At 39.6% G+C, this 6,836-nt stretch overlaps 1 protein-coding gene across 1 annotated transcript in view; it reads right to left on the minus strand.

Annotated features, from left to right (window-relative positions):
• slc29a4a (solute carrier family 29 member 4a) overlaps positions 1-3,531 on the minus strand; it is a 27,267-nt gene extending 23,736 nt beyond the window's left edge. Inside the window, exon 1 of the mRNA XM_014012876.1 lies at positions 3,442-3,531. The gene's annotated coding sequence lies outside the window, so the exon portion shown is untranslated. The remainder of the gene's footprint in view (positions 1-3,441) is intronic.
• Positions 3,532-6,836: the final 3,305 nt, after the last annotated feature.

Consider the following 6,836-nt stretch of genomic DNA (forward strand, 5'->3'; position numbering starts at 1 on the left):
TTTCTGTCCCGTCCCGTTCAGCGTGGGAGGGTTCTCGCGTGCGCTATGATGCAGTTCACTTGGCATCTGAAAATACATTTCCTCAAAGGTATTTTGAATCTGAAAAGAGCTTCACTGAGTGAGAAGTCGTGTTAAGAGCAGCAGACAGCTTAAGTTTCACTTTCACTTTGCTTTGTTACTGCCGAGAGCCTGCAGGAGTCATGGGCGGGGTGTGTGGGGTGGGGGGTGGGGAGGTATGCTCTGTGATGAGGAAGTTCAGCTTAAAGACACGTCCCAGGGGTGTTTCTGGTTTCCACCTGTCGTTTTGCTCCTCAGCATGGCTGTCTAAAAACACTGCAGGATTTCTCAAACATGCATGAATGAGTCAAAGCAAGGCTTTGGGCATGTTTTTATGAGAGTGTAACATTATAACATGATATAAAACTCAAAAAAGTTGATTTTACACGTTATAGCCCCTTTAAGAAATTGAACAAATTCTTTGGTCAGTGATGAATTTCCAAACAACGCCAACTTTGTTTTCTGTTTAGTTTGCTGTCAGAGCAATGAATCCTGGGATATCATCGGCCACATAGGATACTCATGTGCAGCCTACGTTTGGGGGTTTTGTGGGCCGTATGAGAAGGAGCCAACAAAATGGGACAGCCTACGGCGTGGTTCTGTGACGTGGGAGGCCTACAAATCCACATGACGTGGAAAGCAGCACCTGAATTGAGACACAGCAAAAAACTAGAGATATACAGCTTGTTTGGAACCCAGGAGAAAGCCTCTTCTGTCTAAAAACAACAACTTAGGRTTACAAAGTTGTATCCAAATGAAGCACAACACTTATCCTTCTCACAGATGAGACCATGTTTGAGTAAAACCAAACACGTCAACACAATCACTGTCATCATGGGCTGATGATCTGGACTTGTTCTACAGCCTCCATCACTGAGTCTACCATGAACTTTTCAAACATGAGGACACCTGTCCAACATCTAAAGTTTGGACAGAACACTGATCCCAAACCAGCCGGAAATCTACAACAGAATGGCCTAAAACATAAAGCATCGAGGTGCTGCGATGCTCCAAAGTTCAGATCAAATTCTGCGATAGGAACTCAAGAGAGTCGAGCACAACCAAAGTCTGCAAACCTTGATGACATCATAAAAATCATCCGCAGAGATGTGAGAGACCGATGAAGTCAGACTCCTGAGAGTTAAGGTTCGTCAAGTTGCTGAGTCATGGGTCASTTTTAAGTTTTCACACCAATATTTGCTTTGTTTAATAAATAATGACTCTGTGGTTTTGCTACTTGTGAATAATTTACAACCCCGTAAAGATTTGAAACCTAAACTAAAAGATGAAGGACCTTCTTGCATCTGGATGACTAAATGAATGAATTCAGAATCAGACAAATATGAACCAATTATATTTTTATGAGAAATATCTAACATAATTACAGTAAAGCAGCCAATTTTGTTGGATGTTGTTTTGATTGATAATTGGAAAATACTTAAATGGGTCCAGTTTTAAATTAAACCTGCGGTTCTCGTCCAATGACAAAAGCTTAATGTGTGGCTATGAGATAGTTAATGTGTTGCCACAGGATAAATACTGTGTGGCCACAAGATAACACATGGTCATGTGATAGTTAATGCATGGCCACAAGGTAAATATTGTGTGGCTATGAGGTAAATAATGTGTGACCATGAGATAGGTAATGTGTTGCCACAAGATAAATACTGTGTAGTCATGAGATAATAACACATGGCCATATCAGTAATAAATGGCCACAAGATAAATAATGTGACTATGAAGCAAATAATGTGTGGCCATGAGATAGTTAATGCATGGCCACAAGGTAAATAATGGGTGGCTATGAGGTAAATAATGCGTGACCATGAGCTAGGTAATGTGTTGCCACAAGATAAATACTGTGTGGTCATGAGATAATAACACATGGCCATATCAGTAATAAATGGCCACAAGATAAATAATGTGACTATGAAGCAAATAATGTGTGGCCATGAAATTGTTAATGCACTGCCATAAGATAAATACTTACACATGGCCATGTGGTACTTAATGCATGGCCACAACATACAAAATGTGTGGCCATGACATAGTTAATGCATGGCCACAAGATAAATGATGTGTGGCTATGACATAAATAATGTGTGGCCATGAAACCATTAATGCTCTGCCATAAGCTAAATACTCACACATGGTCACGTGATAGTTAATGCATGGTCACAAGATGAAAAGTGTGCAATCATGACAGTTAATGCATGGCCATAAAATAGTTAATGTGTGGCCGCAAGATAATAACATATGACCACTAGATAGGTAATGTTCTGCAACAAATTAATAACGCGTGGTCATGAGATGAAAGCTTTTATCCACTGTCACCAGTTGAGCTCTACAGAAACCAAAGACCTGCTTCAAAAATAAATAAAAGCAGTTTAATACTGAAAGTGCTGCAGGGAAGATAAACATTTTTTCAGTTTATATTGTTTAGCCAAGAGGAACCCTGTTCTGTTGTTATGCTTTATTTTTTGTTAGATCAACCCTCCACACCCTAAAATACTCTGATATACTTAATGAGACAAAACAAAAAACTTTACATATGAAAGTGACATTTATCAAGTGAACTGAGGAATTGTTTAAATTATTAATTAACAGGAAAATTGAACCTTTCTGCTCTGTCAGGCAGCATATCCACTTTTTTATTATAGAAAAAACTAAAAGTGTGTTTAAATGTTAAAAAAAATAAAACGAAGTCTCCTTTCTGTCAGCACAACAGCTGAGGGAACACCTTATAGAAGCAGGTGTTGAATCAAACACAGGAGGACCAGCAGAAACATGCAGCCTGCTTCAGATTATAACACCAAGGAAGACAGTCTTGTGTTCATAATCCCAATCCCAACCCCAGATGATATCAGATGTTCTCTGTAAAGCCTCCATGGCTGCAGAGGAGGAACGTGCTCGGACAGTCCGAACCCGATCAGAACCGAGATGTTCTGCAGAGAGGTTCCCCGGCCAGACCTGCGGCGGCGCTCGCAAGCTTTTTTCTTTCTTTCTTTCTTTCTTTAATGGTTTCAGATCAAAAGGATCCAGAGAGCCTAATTAATCTGCAATCAGTCATTGTTGCTGCAGATTTGGTTGGATTAACCAGGTTTATTATTTATAAATTAAAAAGAAAAACAATTCATCAAAGAAAATAATCCACATCAGGGTGTTTTGGCAGATTAGAGTCCAAACAATTAATCATCTGAAGTTCCTCTTTTGGAAAACAACACAAAGCATCATCATCATCATCATCATCATCATCATCATCATCATCATCATCATCATCATCATCTTCCTCGTGATTTAATCCCTCATTGTGTTTCTGAGCTCCGCGTTTTATCAAACACCAACAACAGGTTATTAATCCCCCTCTTCCTCCTCCTCATCTACCTTCCGTGTCTCCGCTCCTCCTGGTACAAGCCCTCGCTGTGGGATCCACCTGGTGGTCTCTCTCGAACCGGACCTGGTTCCTGCTCAGCCCGTCTCCATCAGGGCAGGAGCATGGGAGACCCGGAGCCGTCGGTCCTGGATGCGCTCCGAACGCACCATCCAGCGCGAGAGGAGGAGGAGGAGGAGGAGGAGGAGAAAGGGGAGGGGTTATGAACCTTCTCTATGTCTTGAATTTCTAATAAACGCGTATTTATTTTTTTTTCTCTCATGGCAGATTGTGACACTTAGCCTACTTTCTAACTTGCTTCAGAAAACATAAATATACTACAGTACTTTTAAATTCAATAGTGGCTCAAGGACAAACAACACCTCGCTATTATCAGCTGAAATATTTCCCACAAACAGTAAATTCATTATAAARAGGGCGTCACAGTTTACATTACATATCTATGGTTGTGTGAAAATAAAAGGCGGCAGCAGCTGACTGTAGCACTTTGAGTGCAGCCTGAGACAAGTCCATCAGGCATGTCARATTTCTGCTGAAATAACTGTGAAACTGACAGTGAGGAAAGGTTTACAGCATGTCAGCTCGTCTGTCTGAGCAGCAGATTGTTTTCCATCTTTTATAAAGCCACTTTAATCTTACTCAAAAACTTATGAACAGATTTTCATGAGTTTTTCAGGACACGTCAGGGTCGTCACAAGAACAACTCATTAAATGTTGGCTATGATCTGGCAACAGCTGGCATATTAAGATATTAATTGTTCATTACCTTTCTATAGAAACCCATTTCAAATGTTACTCTTTTCTAATGCTGATATTGTAAAGGGAAAAAAACATGTTTACACTGAATTCATTGTAGTTTTCATGCCAGGTCACTGTGATTTTTTGGCACTTCAGTCTTAAGGATGAAAACATTAACATCCAAAATGGTGAAAACAAATGTTTGAACTGAGAATGAGGTTGGTTTACTCTTACATGTTGTAAAGGGTGAACAGCACAATTAGTATTCTGCTAMCCGTCATTGTTACTGTTGTTCATCTGTCGTCGGAAGTGCACTCTTCGACTTCACCCCCGATTTACACTGTGTTCGCTCCACTCCAGCTCGACGTTGGCAGTAAAACGCACCCACTATAATCAATGAGAGCGTTTACACTGCATCTGCAGGGCTACATACTGGGATCCACCAAAATTAGATTCATTTGCTGTTCGATGGAGGAAGTGTGGAGCCAATCTACAACAATCACACCACACCAACAGGAAAAGGAAAGAGCACATCTTAATTTTCAAAATATATCACCAGACTATACTCTGTCAAAATCCTAGCTATATTATTATATGTGAGAATTTTATACATACATCAAAATGTATCAAATGTGTCAAATGTATCGTTGTGTTTGTGAAGCAGATGACAACATGCAGCATATGCATACATACATCAGAAATATGGATGCAATAAAAGACAACTGTAGGAATATGTATGCGGTGAGCTGGAGAGTGAGGCTGAGTTAAAAACTGCTGGGAACAGGTGAGTGAAATGAGCTTGATTAGAGTTTCTGTGACGGGAGGGGCGAGAGCAATGAGTAGGTGCTGAATGTAAACCYAAAGGCTGGGAACAAGACTATGACTGGAGCAAGAAATGAAATAATAAAACTAAACTGAGGCTGGATCAGGACAGACAGTAACAGAATCATAACAAGAATGAATGAATTTGCTCTTGACTTCCACATTTATCACTGAATTTATTGCACGATCTTGTATTAATGCGCATGTTTCTCAGAGCACTGATGTGCTCCACACCGGAGCGGACACAGTGTAAATCACATGAATGATGTCACAGTGGGGCGGAGCCACATGCAGTGGAAGTCTGTTTCCAAAAACCTTTATTCTGAAACCTGAATTCAAGAAGCTTTGSTGTCAGAAAAGTTACAACTTCACTCAAACTGCATCAAGTAAACTGGTACTTATGACATACAAGGTTACCACAAGGAGAGCTGCTGCGCCACAGCACCACCACTTCCCAATGATAAATATTGGATGTTTGAAATCTGTCTGTGAATGTACTGCGTCACTGTTGTATCAAAGTTCATTTAAATGATGGAGTTTTATGTGTGTTTGAGACCAGACTGTTAGTTTTCATTTATTTTCAGCCTTTTTGTTATGTTGAAGTTGGAGTGTGCTGCCAGGCTCACTAACACAGTTCTGGCTCCAGAACCTCCCTGTGACTGACAGTTTTATCAGTTCAGCTCAATATGCTAATGCTTCAWCACTGGCAGGGGTTCCCGTCATGCTGGCCTCCCACTGTAACCACGGAGGAGCCAAGCCTGATGGAAATTAGCTAAATGGTTGTTTGGCTGATGTGTCGCTGCAGCAGAACTGATTCAGGAGCTGCTGCAGCTGCTGCAGGATGGGAAGTTGTGGGTTTGAATCCCAGGAAGAAACACTTTGTTCTCACTGATGCACAAATGGGCTCAAGAAACCATACTCAGATTAAACAATGGACAAAAAATTAACGATTATTCAGACATAWATAATGTAAAATAATAAGCAACCTTTGTGGATATTTTGAAAATGTTTAAGCAACTTAGTATGAGTGAATTTTTATTGTACATTCATCATCATAGGGGTTTACTTTGCGTCCAAAATAAGCCAAATAAGTTTTTGCTTTAATCTTTTTACAATATGGCTAAACATCAGGAATTATTTGAGTTTTTCATTAACAAACACTAAACATGTCTTAAAATCTCAAACAGGACCAGAGTCAATGATCTGGCTTAGAAATATTTCATAAATTAAAAACAAATAGAAACAACCTTTGCTGCCATCCATCTTTTTCAGGAAAGGTCTTGCTTATCTCAGCAAGATAATGTCAAACCACTTTCTGCAGCGATTACCGCAGAAAGATCGTGAAATACCAAAACAACTCTGCAGCTGTTAAAGTGTTCCTTCTGTGTGAAAGTTAAAGATTTATGAAAGTGTAGAATGCTGTAAGAAACATCAAAGTTTCATTAGCACATTATATTTTTACATTTGGGTACATTATTCCACCACTGCACCTGCAGACAAAAAAATCTATTTAAAATAAACAGATGTTATGCAATGTAGACATACTCGTGTGCATTTGGAGTTTTATTTTATCTCATGGCCACACGTCATCACATTGGCTAACACTACATATTCAGTGTTTTTATTTTTTACTCACAGAAATRTGCAAGAGGGTTATTGTTGTCATGTCAGTCAATGTTGGATGGTCACCAAAAAATGTATTTTCTGCTTCAGAAACCTGAGTTTGATTTATCTTTTATCATTCTTCCTCCCGATATTTTTAAAATGTGTGTGTGTGTGTGTGTGTGTGTGTGTGTGTGTGTGTGTGTGTGTGTGTGTGTGTGTGTGT

Source organism: Austrofundulus limnaeus, unplaced genomic scaffold, assembly GCF_001266775.1.
Source record: "Austrofundulus limnaeus strain Quisiro unplaced genomic scaffold, Austrofundulus_limnaeus-1.0 Scaffold96, whole genome shotgun sequence".
Classification (NCBI taxonomy): domain Eukaryota; kingdom Metazoa; phylum Chordata; class Actinopteri; order Cyprinodontiformes; family Rivulidae; genus Austrofundulus; species Austrofundulus limnaeus.